Here is a 21,398-nt window from a genome sequence, read left to right as displayed (position 1 = left end):
TAGCCTTTGAGTTAGTGAAGGTTTATCCTTATCAATGTTTTCAGCTCTTGATAGAAGTGTAGTTAGAGATTGACCCTGCCCATTACTCTCTCCACGAGCAAGTGGATTCTTTCTTGAAAGATAAAAAGAAATGATATTGGTAACACCTATTTTATAAAATCTCTCGATTTTTTGCTTACCTTGAGTTGATCGAAGAAACAGTGAGAAAAGGGAGTCTTCCTTTTAAGGTAGGAGAGACTTTGTCTCACATGCTATGGCTGGTTATCCTATGCTAATACTGAATTTTTTCCCAAAACTGTCGGTTGCAAAATAGCCACCCAACAGAACTCTAAAAATCCAAATGAGTTCCCTTCTCACATTTGAAGGATCCCTAATTTTGAATCGCAATTAATTTATGTAGGTTTCATTTCTAGTTTATTGCAATCATCAAGCATCATATTTCTCAAATATCTTGAGTCCAAGTGTTGCCCAAATCAACACTGAGTGCTACCTCAACAAGAGTGCAAAGAAGCAATATAAGCACTTTGATATTTAGTATTTTTAGTTTCTAATTATGATGCTTATATTATGTTGTTCTATAGGGTTTTTCTTTAGTAGTTTAGTTGATTGATTTCATTGCTACTAACAATCTCTCTTAGTCTTGCAAATATTTTTCCTCATTCAGATTGCACTTGCCATCTTTGCTCCCTCTAGGTGGTAGAGATTGAGGTGCATGTTAATTTTAGATGCCCTATTTATACTATGAGATATAGTGGAGATACCATTTATCTTATTGGGACATAGGAAATCCTCTCTTCACTTTCTTTACATATACAAACCAACCTTTACTAGTACCATTTCTATAGGAGGCCATTACTTTTTCCGTAGATCCTTGCAAGGTGTCTCCACATATGATAGAGCCATCTAGGATTGTGATGACTCCAAACAACCTTTGAATAATGCTACTTCCCGCATAGATGTGGGTAGATTTGTGAATAATGTTTCTAACAACTTATCATTTTTATGCAAATGCCCTACCATGTTCCCCCTTTGCTAACGTGGTTTAGCTTCCTTGTAGTAGCACAACTTGGCTCCTCCTCAATGTAGATCACTCTACAACCATAGGGACAAATGCACAGTGCAAGTGACTTCATTACTATAGAGTTACATTAGCCTTGGATGTTGGTCTGTGATTGTAGAGCGAGTCCCTTGTTTGCCGATGGAATCTCCCAAATTACCTACCGAGTCTTAGACACTCCCCAATAAGCACCTGTTAGATCTTCTATCTGTCCTTTATTAGTGATCAACGATGGATGATACCTATCTTTTATTTCTTTGGTAGTCCTCAAGTTATGCTCTTTATTATCTTGTTCCCTTGAGTTGGCTATTTGGCTAGCTTATGTTCTTTGTGGAACTTCTCCCTCCTCCCTTCTTTACTTTTCTATTGGTATTGAATTCATGATCAGATGTTAAGATTTTCTCTTTCCAGAAATTTCTATTGCATCCTATTGTGCTCTAGAGCCGGATTGAACAATTTTTGTCTATACAGGGACATTGATATAATTTAACTATTACTGATTTTGTTCATCTCCTTTTCACTATGGACATCTGGCCTCTAGAGTATATTTCTATTCTAAAATCGCCAAAAACATGCTTTCCAACAAACTACAATCTCCTATAGATAGTTTTCTCTTACAGCAGAGTTTCTTTATGTTTTTATACCGTTCTTGTAAAAATTAGTTAATAAAAAATTGTATTCAATAATCTTCAACAGTAGAAAGCTGCACAGCACTCGGAAATCCTTAACTGAATGCCAATAAAGTATTCTGCTGCAATAAAATATTGTATGACAATTCATTTTGTAGACTTTTTCACAAAATAATTGTTTTTGTTTTTAAAAATTATTTATATGATTTTTTAACGAGGTACAAGTGAAATTAGGGATGGCAGACACAGGCACATGTAGGGGGTTTTAGGTTCTACTAAATGTATTTGGGGTGTGGAATGGTCTCTCTTTCGCATCACAACCTGCATGTGAGGCGTGTGCGCTTTTAGGGCGTCGTCCAAAATTTAACAGCATCACTATTACTCATCCAGGGCTTCTAGGTCCACCTACAGTATATGTCCAATCACTTTCCAATATAAGCCTGTCTTGTAGTATTGGCTTCTAAAGCAATCCAAATAACTTCTTGGCCTTTCCACTAAGTTTCTTTATATTTTAAATTTATTTATTTATTTTTATTTTAAAATTATTTAGTTTTTTTTGTTGGTTCCACGTAGACTTATCATATGCCAGTTTGAAGACCATATGAGCAACATGGATGTCACTCTAATACTTAATTGTTTGTGAAACTATAAAAGGTGTGAATTTATCTCCTTTGGGTTACTTTCATAATTTACTTTGGTGAAGGCAAATGTCTAAATTTGTTAAAATTTCCTTCGAGTGTAAATGATAATTATCAATATAGCTACAAAAAATACATAAGTTGCATAATATGAATGAAGATCATACCCATGTAATAGCTACTTGTTACTATTTCTTTCTTATCTTTTTTTCCTGAGTTTTTTAAATAAATAATTGTTTTTCTAGTACTTTCTAAAGCATGATATGTGTTTGTTATTTTGGCAGGTTTCTCCAAGTAAAGGGTATCTAGCTACACTGAATCATTCTTTTTGAAAGCTGTGAACACGATCTTCATCTTATTCTCATTTATCTTATCTAGTGGTACTAAGGTGGACAAAAGATACTATAATTAGAATTAATGGACATTACAATTAGCTGGAAGAATGTGTAGATATACCTTTATTTCTTTTTCCAGCCATTCTCATCTAATATATTTAGTATATCTAGTGGTACTATGATGAAAAAAGGCCACAATAATTAAAATTAATGGACATTACAATTTCCATAAAGCAAAAGGCCTATAACTATTTTTAGATGGAAGAGTGGTTTTCCTTTTTCCTACCATATTCATCTAATATATAGAAAGCTAATATAAACTATTTCAAAATGTGATCTTATGTAGAAATTGAAGTATGTTGATCTGAGATTTGTATGCATTGCATTAAGGCCTTAGTTATCAGGTTCACACCCTGGACCCTCAAATTCGCGTGGGGGTCCTTTTTTGGTCCAGGCAGGGTCCTTGATCAGACCTGTGGCCCAAATAAACATTATAAACAGACTGATTTATTTATTTTCTTCTTTCTAACCCTAAACAGCCCCATATCAGCCTCCAAACACATTTCATTTCACATTTTCTCTCTTCATTTTGCAAGTTCAAAGTGAGGTATATATACACACACACAAACCTATATGAACCATAATGACAAAAAATTTCATGAACTCACTTACCAGGTTCTCGTATCCAAACCCGTCTCCAAACCTGAACTGGTAACCTAGAATAAGGCAAATCCATGTATTTCTAACAGTAATCTTGAAAGGCAATATTGTAGTGCCAATGATGGTTTAGTGGAAGGAGCACAAATCAAGGTTTGCTGATTATATTTAGAATGTGTATGCATAGAATGATCATAGAGAAACCAGCAGATCAAAAGTGCAGATGTTTAAACATAGTCAGTATGGTTTATGAAAGCTGAGTTGTGATGTCCCAGTTCTAACAAGAAAATGGAAAGAAGAATAAATCTGATGTCTTAATGCTAGCTTAACATTTAGTTAGTAAATCACCCAAGTCAAAGATGTAATAATAGTTATTTAAAAGGCGAATGGAACTAAGGAGCAATTGACAGAGTAATTATCCTATCACCAACAATATTAAACAATTTTTTGTCAAGGATTAAAGTTTAAACCAAACAAATGATAAAAATAACATTCAAAACCAATTCATAATGGATAAAAGGAACAGTTTTCATGCAGGTTGGTTCTTTAAGGCAAGGCACGGAAATGAATTTGAGTAAGACCAAATTCATTTGAAGGGATTGCAAAGGAAATGAACAGCAATGCAAATGATAAATGAAAATGCAGTGACCATGTACATAAACATGGACATCATGGAAAGCGATGATAAGGCAAATACAGCCCAAAGCAGCCATCGATCATGCAGCAAAGACTGGTGATTATTTCTTAAACAGCGATCGAAACTGAACATAATCATTTTTGCTTTCGGATGAGTGCTGACTCGTGATTTCTCTGTTAAGCACAATGATTTCAATACATTATGCTAACTGATTTTAACAATCAGTAAAGAGAATTAACTTGGAAGGGGGCAATTGCCAAAGCAAACATTGTCAAAGAGGTCCAATTTATCAAAATAATGCAAGCTTACTGCTACCCGATTTTTGCTACTAGCTAAATCAGGTAGAGCTTCTGTGATTTTAAATGCAGTAAGGTACAATTTTAGTTCAACCGTATCAAATTCATATGCATAAGGAAATGAATAGAAGATCACACTATTACATGGCATCATGCAAATTGCTGTCATAGTAAAGAGTGCAAAAAATTGTTGAAAAAGTAATCTTTATTGATTATGCAAATGAGCAATGTCTCACACAAACCATGAGACTATCATAGTGCACATGAAAATAAAATTATACAATTACAGATGCTATGAAAAATAATGTACAAGAAGTGTAAGGTGACTCCTCGTTGCTTGAGGACAAGTTCGGCTTGAGCTGCCTTGCATCATCTTCAGTCCCCTGGCTTGCCTTGCGTCCAGCCCTGGTGTCCTTTTTTGTTTCAAATATCTGCATTTAAGAGAAGAAATGATGTTAGATCTCATAGATCTAAGCAATGATGTGTCATGTCCCCTTTTCTAGCCAGCGAGTTTTGTTGCGCCATTAGCGCATTTTGACTTAGTCCCATGGGCAAACCAAGTTTTCTATACGGTCATAGTAAGTCAGCATACTCATCATTCCTGACATCTCAAGGTGGGACTAAGAGCGTCTTGTCAAGAGCTTTCCGGCAAGCTATTCAACATGCATATCCGAGTCCATTTGATGGGAGATTTTAAAGTTTGAAGATTTAACAAATTTATTATAAAGTAAGTATAACTTTAGCTGATATTGGTGATGTCACTTTATTATATATGTACACCTTATTTCCTTAAGTGGGGGAAAAGGTGTTATTTAAAAAGGAAATAAATTAACAGAAATGGGAATGTGAAGAGTCGCTTGTTTGGTCTAAAAAACGAGGATGGAGCTCATTTCCAACAGACTTGGTTTGGTGATTGGGATTTTACTGAACACTCTTGGAGAGTTATTCTCAAAAGCTTCAGCTTTCAGCAGGTGAGGGGATGGAAACCCTCAAGCTTGGGCAGTGGACGAAAACCCATTGTCAGTTGGAGACACCAGGCAGGGGTTTCACATTGTACTCCAGGTTCATCTTTTCAATTATCCAATCTTACTGTAGTTTTTGTATCTACGATTGGATTTCTTAGTTATTTTATGAAGAGCTTCAATGAAATATTATCTCTGAAAATGTATTTCTACTAGAGATTGAATGTAATAACAGTTTGAGACTCATTTTATCAGTTTATTTATGGGGTTTTTGTTGATGAAATCTTAAATGCATCATATGAGATTATTTGTTTAAAATTTCTAAGTCTCTATTAAGTGTTTTTAAAAAATATCCTGTTAGGGATATTACAGTGGTATCAGATCAATAAACCTGCTATCTTGACATTTAATGCAGCTTGTAAGATTACAGCAGAAAATAAATCTATAGAATCTCAACTTGAAATATTTACAACAGGGTGCATATTGTCTTAAGTATTTTGATGCAACCGTGTTAATCTTAGTGCACAAATTGGTGAACCTGTTGGTTCCCAAAACCGCAGATTAAAAATCCAAGAGCCTGCCACCTCTCTAATAAAATTTCGCAATCAGTTTTGGCCAACGAACGAGAATCACCTCGATTCCCCTACACTTAAGGCTCCACTACACCTAAGCGGGTAGACCTTCTCCTCGAACATGATCACTTGGTTCAGAGCTTTTCTATAGTGAATTTAGGCTTTGGAGTTCTCCGACTGGCAAGGTCCTTGAACTCAATTAATATGGAGTAATGTGATAGTTTGAAATTAACTTTTTGTATAAGGTTTTAACAATGGATTTGAGGTTTGTAAGAAGGAAGTTATAGATTTTCCGACTTCAAATATAAATCCAATACTTCAATGATAAAAAGACCGGTGCTTTCGCTTATTTGAGCAACAGAGTCAACTACAATGAAGATTATAATGTACAACTGTATAATGTACTATGCATATAAACTATAAACAGTTTAATAATCAAGACACGACAGATCAAATATATATACGAAATTCTAAACTAGTCCAGATTGCACTTTAACTCATAAGGTTGGGGAGATAGACTGGACACAGATTCAGAAACAATTAAATATTTCACAATATCTGCGATGATCAAGGTTAAAATGCCATAGATGACCTCGTCTACTTATCTGATATAAATTGTTTACAAAATTAAAAACAAATGATTATAAAGGACGAATCAACTGAAGCTTGAATCTCCATGTCTTTAATAAAAATATACAAAGGGCCTTTTATTTTATTATAAAAATAAATTAAATAAATTTCTATTACAGAGTCATATTTAAGCTCCTTATTTCTCCATACAAATAAATATAAAATACTTCTTTTTCATATATTGAATATGTCTTGTTTGGAATAATAGAATTTCTTATTTATATCTCTTATTTCTTAAAGTTGCATCTCTTTAAAAAGAAAAGACATCCTATAATTAATAAATCTCTTATTATTTTAATCAAACATGTTCAACTGGCTCCTCTTGTTATAATTGCACCTTCTAATCATTCCAACATAGTTCACACTTTTAATTAGCATAATCTTTAATCGCTTCTCAATAAATTGTGGAATTTTTAATTGAATTGCTGGAGAAAAACTTTGGCTGTAGTATTGTCTTCATGAAACGATTGGTGCTTTGTCATCACTTAATTTTTAAAAGTATATTCTCATAGGCAAAGTTACTCGAATATTCATATAACCCAGCGGCTACTGAAATATTTTGCTTGTATCTCCCATGTCGTTTTACAATCCTTACATTGTTTCGACGCCCCTAATCACATATATGGTTTGTGTCTCTTTGCGTTCTTTTCTATCTCCAATCCGTGAAGACTCTGATAGTAGCAATACAAACACCTTGTTTTGATGGAAGTGCTGAATTGTCTTATCAACAATTGTTTTATATACCAAATAATTGCTTTGTTCGATGAAGTTATTCATTGCGTGATAGCCTCCGTTCATCCCTTTTGTGCGTCCATGGCAACTTCTACTTTGCCACTGGCAAGTCTCTATCGCAACAATCTATTGGAATTATGTGCAAATCATGGGGTTCTTCAATTGGAAGCTTCATCTATATTAGTTACATTTCTGAAACATGCACACTATTACCTGCATCGGTTTTCAACTTTCCAATGACTATTTTGTGGAATATCCATGTTATCAGGGGATAAAAACCTTTCCCACTGATAAATGTCACATGGACTCTTCAGGACAGGCACAATGGTCCTTATTGCCAGGTCTCTATTCTATGGTTCACCTCTTGTACAGCAGAAAGTTCTCTTTGTTGTGGTCACATTTTGTGTGTACGACAGAGCAGATGTAATGATCAAGGAGACTGTGATACTGAAGGATGATAGCACTGTTGCAAGTTGTAGGTTTTGTCAAGTTTTATTTTCTCCTTAAATCTGTCCTTATTGGTAATCGCTTCTCCTTTGTTCATATGTTGAGTGCATCAATAAGACATCACATTGCTATAATTACGAGTGGATGGCTGCCAACAAACATGTAATAGAGAATGTGTTTTAGAGAAGTGGCTTGTTAGTTAGGTGTTGTAGGTTCTCATATCCTCTACCTTTTGGTATATTATAGGTGGATTATGAAAGACGAATGAGAGGCACATAGTCTCTGGCTCATGTGAAAAAGACTCTTCTGATCACTTCCTTCAATTGGACTGACTCTCTCTGATCCTTCATCTCTATTACAGCACACTCAAATGCTGAGGTGAGTGATTTGAACCATGCCATACCCAACGAATGTAAGAGAGTAGGAACATAATCTTTAGTGTGATATGTCTCTAGAACATGAAATATATAAGGAGCTTTACAAGGTGAACTTTTATCTGCATTCCAATTAGAGAATGGAAGCCAATGCTTCATAAAACATTTATCCCTGCTATCCATGGGTTGTTCATTCTTGATGTTTTTCCTCTTCCATTAAACATTAATCTTTCTTCTATATAATATGGTCTTGCATATATCCTTTATCTGAAGACAAATAATAGTAAGACTATTTTCAAACATGTCCTTGACATTCATGATGTTGTTGTTTTTGAAGTATATTGTTTGAATATCAGTAGTGGGTAAGATCTGCAAATACTCCCATTGGCATGGTATTTGGGACTCTAAAGTTTTGTCAAAATCTAAAGTTCCATCAGTGGCTCTCTCTGGGGACGTATACTCCCTGTGAGCATAGTGAGAATCCCAGCTATCTCTGGGGGAGCAGACCGAGCATCCACAATTAACATGATGAACGGTGAAAATGGGTGGCCTCAGGCCCCCCAAAAATGAACAGTGTGGCTTTCCTCTATCAAATAGCTGATTCTGATCATGCAACATCTTCTTCCTTCTAATCACGGTATGTCATTCCGTTCCAGCTTCATCAATGGCATCTTTGGTATCCAACTTTTGTTTAGCCTTCAAGAAATCTTTAGGTAGTTTGTTGTCTTTATTGAATTTAAGATCCCTATGTATTTGATCAGTCATACATGCATCAGAATGAGTCTCCTTTGTTTGATTCTCCTTTTGCACACAATCCCTTCCATCTTCATATTCCACATGTTGTTTCTCATCATAAAAAGTTTTTGAAGATAGCTCATATTCAGGAACGATTAACTCATTTACATCAAGTAATCTGATCAGATGGGATACCTAGATAATTTTCAGAACTATCCTTCAACATACTCTCATCATTATGCCTTGTTGGTTCCATCTCATCTTCACATGTTTGATACAAATCCCACTCATAGGATGAATTAAAAGAATTCTCATCTTCTGGATGCATTTCATGAGTTTCACCAATTTCAAAATTAGGCCTGTTATCTTCATCATGATGTTGATGAACTTGATGGCATAGAAAATTCTCTTCAAACAATGGGTTCAGGAACGTAGAGAATTCAGGCATGCCTTCAGGAGAGCTTTCATCTGGATCATCAAATGTTTCATCAACAAGACTAATATCTTCATTATCTCTTAAAACTTCCTCATATTCATTCATTATATGAAGTTCTATATCATCTGTGCTATATAATTCCTGTGAATTGCCATCTCCTTCATCCAGTACCCCTTGAGAATGTACTGATCCATCAACTTGCTCACCAAGGCCAACTTAGTATCAAGATTAATATTTGCTGGGATTAATTTGTCAAGAAGAAATGTGTCCATTGCACTAAACATCTCACTCCAGAATATAGTTCCTTGTCTCCATCAATACAACAACAGAGTTTTGGGAAAATAATAATTTAAACTAGTCTTATTGGTGTCCGTCGTTCCTAAATTTGCAGGAATTAATAGTCTTGACACCGATTATATTTCTTGATGGAAATATTATTATTGTTATTGTATCTCATATCTGCCTTGATGGAATAATTTAAAATCATTGCATGAGATATGTAAGGCTGTGCACAGTGCAACTTTAAAATGCAAACATAAAGTTGAAGATTTTCATTATTGTCATGGTTTGTGGACATTAATTAATGCAAATATTGGCTCATATTAATTATAATTTTTGCACAATTGTTCGTGGGCCCAATTTATTGGTTGGCTTTGATACTCAAATTGTAAACTTTAGAGACTGACAATATCATTCATGTTTTTGTGGTGAAAAGGAAAAGCAAATATTGCGACTGTTGGTTATTCAGGAATTATTTGATATTTGAAACCGTTGGAAAACGATAAGTTTTCCGTTGCTGTAAATATTGGTATGCAATTTGTGGAAATGCTTTCATTTATTATTCAATTTATGCTGAAAAATAGAGTTGTGGAAAACAATATATTTGTTGACCAATGATTTCATGATGGGTCCTGATTTATTACTCAAACGCACATTATTACGACTTTGGTTCTGCCTCAGTGTTATTATCTTGAGATTGGAAATAAATCGAAAAAATGGGTGATCAAGTTATGGGCGATTCATTCAAAAACTATATAATACATTGTGGATTTATTTGACAGAAGCAAATATTGGGAGTATATATTAACAGGTTTCCAATGTTGCCAAAAAATGGAGGATTAAATAAACTATGTGACAGATGATATCTTTTACGCCTGGCATTTTTGTTGGCAGAGACTTTGGAAGAATATCAAAGTGTCTAATGTTGGCAGAGATTTAATTCATTACGGTTGAACCAGATAGCTCAACCATCACCTGTGATGCATCATCTATTGTCCAGTTATCCCAAAAGTTGAAAACCATCTTATCGGCTTGGTCATTAAGGTGCACCTGATATTCCTAGGAAACTATTATAGGTAGAGAAATGATATTTGAATCCTTGATCAGAGGCTATCATGCATAGATTGTGGAGACAATATTAAGGAAGCCACTGCAGGCTGGAAACGTCCACACACAACAGAGATTCATGGCTTAAATTGGACCACTCAAGAAGCATTGGAACTTAAGTGTGCTGTATGAAACACTTTCAGACCTACTACGTGTGCTTGCAGTGTAAAAACTTTGATGTCCAAGGTATTTTCCGTTTTGAGCATTACAAAAACTTCTGGGTAGCAACTGCTGGTCAAAGCTAAGTTTAAGAGACTACTGACACTCTGCAGTTGTTGTTATTGAGGTGCAAGCCATGACAAGGGAGGAATTAGTGAAGATTATTGGGAGTTGAGATTTTAACAATGTCCATCATTGTGGTTCCAGATTCTTGAAGCAATGCCTGTCATACTTGCCAGGAAGTGCTGGATAGGATGCAGGAATGAATATGTTCTTAGGACCTGGCCAACAACATGATAATTGTTTGGTAAAAATTAAAGTTGGAAAGACAACAAAGTAAGATTCACGCCAGGATAACTATTTGACAAAATAACCAGGCACAGTTGGAAGACCAACAAAATAAGTTTCTGATCAAAACTTGTAATATTGAATAGGGATTGCACGACAATGGTTTGATCAAATGTCGAATCTTGAGAAGTGTTTGTTCAAATTACAGTTGAAGACAGTTAATAGAATCTAAACATTTGTTGAGTGAATGCCCGTAGGACATATATGTGAGAGTTTGTATGTTGCTATAATCCGCAACAATTTGTAATTGTTTGATCCAGACCAGATTTGCATTACAGTTGAATATTTGCCTGCAAAGACAAGTATATCTAGTCATGGGGAAAGTACACAACTTAGAAAAAGTCAAACTAGATCTTGTTAAATTACAACAACAGTTAGCCAAAAATTTCCCACTTGATGCAAGAACTGAAGTACTCAGCATATATGATGAGGGCAACAAACTTTCTCCACGGGTTCAGAAAGAATTACCCTTCATTAATTACATAGATTTCCATCCAATGCTTGAAAACAAGACTGATATGGCAAAAAAGAAATATTATGAATTGGCCCAGGATCTCCTTGGAAAAGACAAGTGCAGAAATTTGTAAGAGAAGGACAATAATCATCTTATTGGTAGTCTTGAAAAAGAAGAGCCGCCAACTACCACTGATTTGCAGCCTTCTCATAATCATGCAGAAGATGTTAAACATGGTACAGGTCTTTCGATTAGCAGTATGGTGGTAGAGGTCTCTTGCAGAGCTGCCAACACTAGTGCTCTTGATAAGCGTGTTGATAACACATTGGAGAAGATTGTCCAATCAGCCAATGATGAGGACTTGACATCTTTTGTGAGTGCTGTTGCTGATTCAGACTCAATGGTCTCTACATATGGTATGGATATGTATGATGAAACACTTTGTCCCACCTCATATGCATTTGACTTATTTCACACACCTACTTCTTCACCTCATTTGGAGAGTCAAATGAAAGTAGCTGAACAAATGATTGTTGCAGCTTTATCATGCTTTGATGACATATATGAGATGTTTGAAAAGCACCTTTGGAAAGAGCAGGTGGAGGGAAAATAAAGGGGACTTGAAGAGGAATTTCCACAGCTATTAATAATTTAAGAAGGGCTGAAAACTATAAAATTGGATTACTTGCACCACCTTTTAGATCGTGATCATCTCTTCAACCCTTACACAGATTTACTTAGAAGCACTTAGGAAGAAAGAAGCAGAAATAGATTTGTGCATATATGAGCTCATGAATGTCGAGGACACCTGTGAGGCTACTTTAGTGGCATTTCATGAAGCAGAAAATTATATTGCCGAGTTAAGTCAAAAATTAAATTTGGCACGCTCTAATTCAGCCCAACATTTAGATATGACCGTTGAGGAGGTTAGTGATGATGGCACGAGGGCTAACCAGGTTGAGCGGGATTTATTCACTTCCAGCGGTCAGATTGTACTTTATGATTAAGCCATTGGCAGAGGTTGGGGTCATTAATTGTGAATATACAGTGAGGAGTGCTCATCATTTTGCTTTTGATTCACATGTGGGTCTTGATGAGGTGCAGTTTGGGCGTAGTGTGGGTTGACTCAAAGATTGTATCATCCATTTAGGGATGAAGGCCTGCCATCTTCAGAATATAGTATTAGAGGCTGCAAGTATTTGAATCAGGTGGTGATGGGAGATAAATTACAGGGGCACCAACCAATTTTTCACCGTAGTGATTTGTATTCGAGGGTGGTAATTACTTCTGTCATAGGGGTCTCATGCAAATACAAATTTACAAGGTGGTTATGGTGTCAATTGCTACCAACTTGGTTACATGTAGAGTCAGCACATTCACAGGAGTCTTGCAGAGGTTGGATGTAGTTGTGAGATTGCAGATTCCTTTAGTGGTTTGTACCTCCTTACAGACAATGGATGTGAGAGTGGTTTATTAAGATAATATCTTATACTTTCTATAACGGTCAACTACTTGTCTGTAGTCCATCTTTCAGTCTAGATAGGAATGTTTCCTATCCTGTCTCTTTTGTGTCCAGATAGGAATATTTCCTATCCTGTCTTCAGTTTTGTTTCTAATTTTGTCTTCAATCTACGTTGTTTCTTTTAGAAACAACATCCTTGTAATTCTTTATAAGGAACACATTTGTTCCTCTGTTAATCAATCAATAATCCGAAAATCTGTTAATCTACCAATTCTTGTATCTTGTAACATAGTATCAAAGCTAATACTTCGAATTTTTGAGATTTTTCAAATAAACCCGACTAGGGTTTCTTTTTTTTGTGAAGAATTTCGTCCGTTTGAATCTTGGAGATCATGAAATTTTGTTTTTCTACGGTTTTCATTAAAATCTGAAAATCACGAACTAGAAAATTGCGACTTCGTGCCCACATTTGTTTGGCGTTCTCTCTGCAAATCAAGATAGGAAATCACGTATTTCCTTTTGCGTCTGCCTGCATCTACAAATCGCGCCATTACCATCTGCAAATTGCAATTTATGGTATTTTTCAGGTTGTCTCGTATACAACTCTTGCTACGGCTTTGGTCTTTGAACTCACGGCTCTGGTCTTTGAATTGGTATTGTGGTTCCAACTCTAGTCTCTGTTGCTTGCGTTTTTCTTCCAACACTAGTCTCTGCTGCTTGCGTTTTTCTTCCAACTCTCATCTCTGTTGCTCGCGTTTTTTTGAAAACCCTCCGTCAGATCATCTCTGCTCGTATCTACAAATTTACAACGTCCATTTCCGATTTCCCTGCCACTCGTATCTACAACTGATCGGGGCTTGTTTCCTCTTGAAAATCGTGGCATAAAAAAACCCATATTCAACTCGCGTTTTTTTAGGGAAATCGTGATTCTGATCAAAATCGTCTTGTGGTATTTGGACATCTGTTTTCCAACCATCTGCGTGCCCTAACTGCCATTATTTGGAGTTTTTTTCAGCTGACTGGTATTTTGCTCAAAACCCTAATTTTTGGGTCGAGAAAGTTTTTTTGCTTGCAAATTCTTGGTAGGTTTTTCAAGAGCTCAACCGGGTTGTCGTCTGATTTTTCTAGGTGCCTCGATTTTCGTGCCTCGATTTTCGAGCCAACGGATTCAGAAAATGACAACATATTCCTTCTAGGTTTTTCGAGCTCTCTTCTGGGTCACTTGGAAGCAGCACATGCTGAGTATCTTCGAGTACCATTGCCTAGATGAGCTTGTTCTAGGCTCAAAGACTCGTCCAGCCTCCGACCAAGTAGAACAAGACAAGTTTGATGATCACAATAGAGGTTGTTATCCGATGATTAGCTACCGCAGATTCCTTCTAGCAAGTCAGCTGCAAAAATTTGGAAATATCTAAAGGAGCTGCATGAAACAATAGCACAAGTTGTCGAGCTTCCTGATCAAGGTGAAGCTACATTTTTCACCTTCTGAATCTATTTTTGTTTTTCTGGGTTTGTTGATTTTCTCCTCAAAAATCATTTCATGTTGTCTGTAATACACAAGATTGCGTGAGATTCTGGGTTTTACTGTTTTTTTCACAAAAACGAAGTTTTGTAATTGCAACTTGTTTTGAGTCATAGCACTCTTCTGGCAAAGCTTCTTGGTTTCAACATTTTGTAGATCTAGGGAGGGTCTCAGTTATCCCAGAATGTTCTGACATCCGTACGTTGACCATTAAGGGAGGGTATTAAGATAATATCTTATACTTTCTATAACGGTCAACTACTTGTCTGTAGTCCGTCTTTTAGTCTAGATAGGAATGTTTCCTATTTTGTCTCTTTTGTCTTCAGTCCAGATAGGAATGTTTCCTATCCTATCTTTAGTTTTGTTTCTAATTCCGTCTTCAATCTACGTTGTTTCTTTTAGAAACAACGTCCTTGTAATTCTTTATAAGGAACACATTTGTTCCTCTGTTAATCAATCGATACTCCAGAAATTCGTTAATCTGCCAATTCTTGTATCTTGTAACACTTTGGGACCCAAGCATTGACAAAGTTATCAGTATAGCTTGGTTGGGTTCCATTGATAGGCTTCACCAATAATGTTATGGTGAAGATGAGGTCAGAGTCGTCCGATACGAGTCTGATGATCTGGTTGGATGTGTTTTGATTTTGATGGATTCCTCTTGTGTGTGGAATTTGGATAGTTGGTGTTGTGTGGTGTATGTCCTTACAAAGTTGAGGGAGGCAAGACAAGATGGCTTTCTAAGACACTCTCTTTGAGATGTTTACTTTGGCAGCACCTACTACTGGATTATTCCATAAGTTGAGCAAGGTGTCATGGTTTATGAGATAGTTTGGCAAATATTATCATCTTCACGGTCACAAGTATTACAAGAGTTAGTGGGTGATATCAAGGACGTCAGACAGGCTTTCACTTGGGATCCAAGTGGAGCTTTTATAAAGATGATTACAGAGCAGGGAGTCGGGAGAAGTGATTTTTTGCATTCCATTCTCGATGGAAATTGGTATACTATTGAGCTCCCACCACCTCATGATATTGGAGGAGTGTGGAGTTACAACTAGAGTAAGGTACTCAGTTGGGTAGTGAGCACTTCCTTTTATGATAGCAGCGCATGACAGGCTACCTGGATTGAGTATACACATGAGATGTTTTGGATGTTAGGTATCTAATTGATTGGTGTTCAAGTTTATGCTCAGATGTTTTACGACTCTGGGGTTAGAGATGTTTACACCAGTGTAGCGCAACAATTGGACAGAGTATCATCTTTGAGGAAGATCTGGGATTCAGACATTTGATTTCATCTCATAGATGCAAATTGCTAGGGGGCAAGCAATCTTTGGGAACGGAGGACTGTCATGTCCCCTTTTCTAGCCAACGAGTTTTGTTGCGCCATTATCCTGTTTTGCCTTCATCCCATGGGCAAACCAGGTTTTCTATACAGTCAATGCAATTTTTGGCCTAAACAATTTCAGCTGCAGGCTAATCAGGGTTGTTTTAGTGGGGGTTCTAGGCACTTACTATTTTTAGTAAGTCAACAGACTCATCATTCCTAGCATCTCAGGGTGGGACTAAGAGCATCTCGTCAAGAGCTTTTCGACAAGCTATCTGACATGCATATCCAAGTCCATTTGATGGGAGATTTTAATGTCTAAAGATTTAACAGGTTTATTATAAAGTGACTACTTTAGTTGATATTGTTAATGTCACTTTATTATCTATGTATGCCTTGTTTCCTTAAGTGGGGGAAAAAGTTTTTATTTAAAAAAGAAATAAAGTAACATGAATGGGAATGTGAAGAATCGTTTGTTTGTTCTTAAAAGGGAAGATAGAGCTCATTTCTAGCAGACTTGGTTTTGTGATTGGGATTTTACTTCTCTCTCTTGGAGAGTTAATCTCAAAAGCTTCAGCTTTCAGGAGGTGAGAAGACGGAAACCCTCAAGCTTGGGCAGTGGACGAAAACCCATTGTTAGTTGGAGACATCACGGAGGTTTTTCTCATTGTACTCTAGGTTCATCTTTTCTATTATCCATTCTTACTATAGTTTCTGTATCCACAATTGGATATCTTGGTTATTTATGAAGAGCTTCAATGAAATATTATTTCTGAAAATGTATTTCTACTGAAGATTGAATATAATAACAGTTTGAGACTCATTTTTATCAGTTAATTTATGAGGTTTTTGTTGATGAAATCTGAAATGCGTTGTATGAAATTATTTCTTTAAAATTTCTGAGTTTCTATCAAGGGTTTTTAGAAAATATCCTGTTAGGGATTACATGATACATCATCACTGCACATACACACATCTGCAAACATATAAATCTGTTCCACACATGCATGATAGATGGCAGTCTATCATGGATATCTGAGAAACAAGAAATATCAAAAGCAAGATCCATATGTTGGTTTGTATCTAACTTGTTTTCTTCATGTGTAGTTACACGGTCCTTCCTGTAGCACATGGGGTAAAATGTGGCTCCCACAAGGGTTGAGCCAACATGCCCTAGGATGACATGATTTTACAAGAACATGGTGTTGGTATGTAAAACTGTGATGACACAAGTGTTTAATAGAATTGAATACAGGGGCAAATCACATGATAGCTCCTAAAAAGGAGGGCTACAGGAGCAGCAAACATTTTTTATGTATTGCTGATTACACAAAGTCCCGAAGAGGAGCAAGGTATGTTGATGTTATTATAGTGACAGATGTCATGAAGGCTAAATGGATAATATATTATAGTGTCCCAGAGATGCTAACATGTGTATCTACAATAACACATTCGATGCTAACAATTTTTTTAAGGTTTTGCAATGAGATCTTATTGACAGTTACAATATGACAAAAATAATGTCAATATAGCTACAGGAATACACAGAGTATAGATCAATACATTGTCATACTGAACGATATTCAATAATCACAGCTGTGAACTTAAAGCATTATTTTATTGTTCACTAGCTGGTGTAAAGAAGATTAAGAGAGTGCAGTGGTAAAATAGTCATAGACTGACAACAGTTTGAGTACAGCTACATAAATAGATGAAGGCACAGTTTGCATGTGTTTAATCCCGAGTTCAAGTCTTAGACATTCAAAGGTATGAGAATGCTGATCAATAACAAGTAGGACAGCAATAAATTGTTTGAGGACCTTTGAACAAAATCATGGTTTGTAGTGAAATAATTTATGGTATGCTATCTACAGGACTGAAGAGCAAAGAACATTGCAATCAGAATGCAAAGCCAAAAGAGGGTATGAATATGATAAATAGATGAATTGAATACATTGTTAAAATTAGAAATCATGGTCATTATTAAGGAAGATGCTATAACTGGAGCAAAAAGGTTCCAGATTGCAACACAGTGACAAGATGATTAAAATAGAGTATAGCATGCAATGATCGTGATTGTGACATTTATAATAGTCACAAGGCCATTCTAGTAGAGCATAAAGCCAACAAATTCTGAGCATTGATGACAGTAGCATCATTACAAGTCAGTTATAGCAATTCAAATAGAAACCAAAAAAAAAGGGGGGTTTCCTCATGCTTCAGGAAAACACGAAAAAAATGGAGATTATGCTATTTGAATAGACATTCCAACGCAGTGGCAATTTATCAAAAGTCACAAGCTAATCAAAGGTGGATATTTAAGGATATGGGCTGCACAGGTGCACTCAAGCTCAAGCTCGAGCAGGAATATGCCTTGAAAGGACATAGTGATAGTTATGGTTTTAGCGGCAACAATATTATCCAAATATTGAAGGCACTGAAATCTAAATATGAGCAGCATCACTTGTGAATATGGGTGTAGTTTCTGATAGCAAGATGACATAAAGACCATGAAATAAGGAGCAGATCCATTACAAGACTTCGATTTTATGACTTTCAAGGAGCAGCAGTGAGTTTTCATTACTAATTTTTTTTAAAAGCAGTCCTGAGACTACGTGTTGCACAATTTGTCAGGGATAATATAAAAGTGAATGCACCGTACAACGGAAATAGCGTCAAATGATGATATTCGTGATATTTTCACAGACCTATATACAGCCAAGGATCAAGACCCAATTTGTCAGGGATAATATAAAAGTGAATGCACCGTACAACGGAAATAGCGTCAAATGATGATATTCGTGATATTTTCACAGACCTATATACAGCCAAGGATCAAGACCCATTTATTTACCAATTTTTCAGTGCTGTCTCTAGCAGATACAAAATGTAACCAAATATGCAAAAACAAAAAATGAAACCAGAGTTTGAGACAAGCCATGACCTACACTGAGTCAAACCCCAACTTGAGATGGAGCATAGATATACAAGGGAAAAATCAGAAGTGCTTACATAATTTTCAGCGAAGACAGAGAGCTTGAAATGTAAAAGTTTAGTCATATAATGGGGTGCTTACCTGTAGATGTCCATAGTTTATGCATACAAAGAGCAAAGCCTTTAGATTTTTCTCCACAATCATGAAACCCTACCCTACATGGTGGCTTCCAGGAGGAAACAGTGAAAGGTAAAAAATAAAATAAAAGGAATGGCTTCAGATAATGCTGGAGAATCTCCAGGATCTGCAAAAAACTCCAGAGAAACCCTCGTTCATTCCGTAGCAGCCAAAAAGATCCACGTTCAAAGTAATGGCGACACCCAACAACAGATGAACAATGAAGCTTTCATTTTTTCCAGTAAACCCTCATGACAGCGTGGCGACGCCCAAACAACGTGATGGAAAGATGTACCAAAATGGTGAGTCCAAAAATGAAAAATAAAATATATCATCAGTGTAAGGCCTTTTTTTTGGCTTTTATTTATTTTAATTTTCTTTCATCCAAACTCCAGTGGGTATTTGATTCTTCAAGTTATATGTATTATCACATAGGCTATGTATTATCACATAGGCTTTATATGTTTCCTTGGTGAGAAGTAAAAACTATTTCTGCTATAGGCACGAATACTTTGCATTCATGTCATCCTAATATCACATTAACACTAACCAATCAAATCAAAAAATTTAAAAGATTATATGAAATTTCAAATGTTTATAACTTTTTCCAATTTTTCATTATTTTATAAATTACATTTTTCATTCATTCTATTGGTTCATACTATTTTTGGTTGGGGACAAAATTAATTTTCGTCAACAAAAATACAAATATTTTCTAACAAGTGCATCTTGCATTAATTATAACTTTATCTTTGTGACAAGTTGATAAGATTTTTTTTTTCAATCATTTTAACTTTCACCTCACACAATCTAATCAATATTAATTCTCAATAGCAATATAATTTCAATATATTATATCTTTGTATTTGAATTTACAATTTTTATAAAATTTTGATTTTTTAATAAAATTAGTTAAATTATTACTATTATTTTACTCTTGTAAAAATAAATTAAATAATATTATTTTTTAATTATATTTTATAATAGTGTTTGTAATATGTTTAATTGATAAGTGTTACAATTTGTAAATTATATCATTTATTATTATAAATATTTTATATTTAAACAATTTATCATTTAGTTTAAATATATTTTAATATTAAATTAATAATTATATTTTACAATAAAAAATACTAAAGGAAATAACCACAAAAAAGAAATAATTCAATTCTAAAATATATGTAAATTATTATTAAGTTTTTATAAACTATGTATTAAAATTAAATAGTTATATTCTATTTCTTATTTATTACATCATATTTATTCATCATATCAAATTTATATGTATTACATTTATTTATTATTTACAAATGTACATATTAAATTATATAGATATTATTTCATAATTAAAAATTACTTAATTTTATGAAAAATTTGGAAATACAAAACATTAAATAGTAAACCTTCTCTAACTGTGTAAAATTAAACAATTAGTTTTATTTATAAAATATTTGTATATTTCAATACATTTCATTTTTTCTTATACTAATGTGAGCTTAATATAAAAATTAAATTCTTAGTTTCATTAATTAAAATATAATATATTTTAATTTTTCATTATAACCATGATTTTATTTTGACTATTTGTTTTATTAAGAAAAATAATTATATTTAACTCTCTCTCACACACTTTATGTTGATATCGCTCTATCTTACTATTTTATCTCTCTTCCTCTTCCTCCCATATATTATCTATCATTTTTTCCTCTGCATATATGTTTATGTTGTTATTGTTCTATATTGCTATTTATCTCTATCTAATGATTAAAAATAGTGTGACTTCCATTTGATAATCAATATGAGAATAATACATAGTTGGGGACTTTGGCCTCTTATTATTAGGCTTAAATGCCCAAACATATAATAATATAACACGAAAAACTTAACAACAAAATATGAGCCATCCTTTCAGATCACAATTGCATTTCTAGGACGAGAATTTAACAACAAAATATAAGCCATCCTATCATATCACAAGTGCATTTCTAGGCAAAAATTAATGCATTCACAATGTTAATTTAGAACTATTTAACCTTATTCCCACTCATCTACACCTCTACAACCATTATGCGTCTCTTGTTATTAAAAAAAAAAAATTGAATATATCATTTTATTAGTATAGTTTGGAGATCCAAATATGGAAATAGACTTTCCAAAATAAAAGTAAATGTTTTTTATTTGAACTTCATTTAATATTATCAAATAATTTATAATTGTGATATTGCTATCAAGATTTAACTATGTGATTTTGTATCAAACTCATTGACCCATGTTTCATGAGTAGTGATTCAACATGAATCCATCTCTCATGAGAATAAATGGAACACATAGCACTCATTGGATCTAGGTGATGCTTATCATTTTATTAGTATAGTTTGGAGATCCAAATATGGAAATAGACTTTCCAAAATAAAAGTAAATGTTTTTTATTTGAACTTCATTTAATATTATCAAATAATTTATAATTGTGATATTGCTATCAGGATTT

At 34.6% G+C, this 21,398-nt stretch overlaps 1 long non-coding RNA gene across 1 annotated transcript; it reads right to left on the bottom strand.

Annotated features, from left to right (window-relative positions):
* Positions 1 to 4,436: 4,436 nt before the first annotated feature.
* Positions 4,437 to 19,320, bottom strand: LOC149534934 (uncharacterized). The gene is made up of 2 exons (XR_016358153.1): positions 18,875 to 19,320; positions 4,437 to 4,680 (listed from the first exon to the last, which is right to left on the bottom strand). It is a non-coding gene; the product is annotated as an uncharacterized LOC149534934 (long non-coding RNA).
* Positions 19,321 to 21,398: the final 2,078 nt, after the last annotated feature.

Source organism: Cupressus sempervirens, chromosome 10 (assembly GCF_028749045.1).
Source record: "Cupressus sempervirens isolate cs-2001-9-10 chromosome 10, ASM2874904v1, whole genome shotgun sequence".
In the NCBI taxonomy this organism is placed as follows: domain Eukaryota; kingdom Viridiplantae; phylum Streptophyta; class Pinopsida; order Cupressales; family Cupressaceae; genus Cupressus; species Cupressus sempervirens.
Note: the sequence above shows the minus strand (reverse complement) of the source record. Positions and strands in the feature narration are given on the sequence as shown.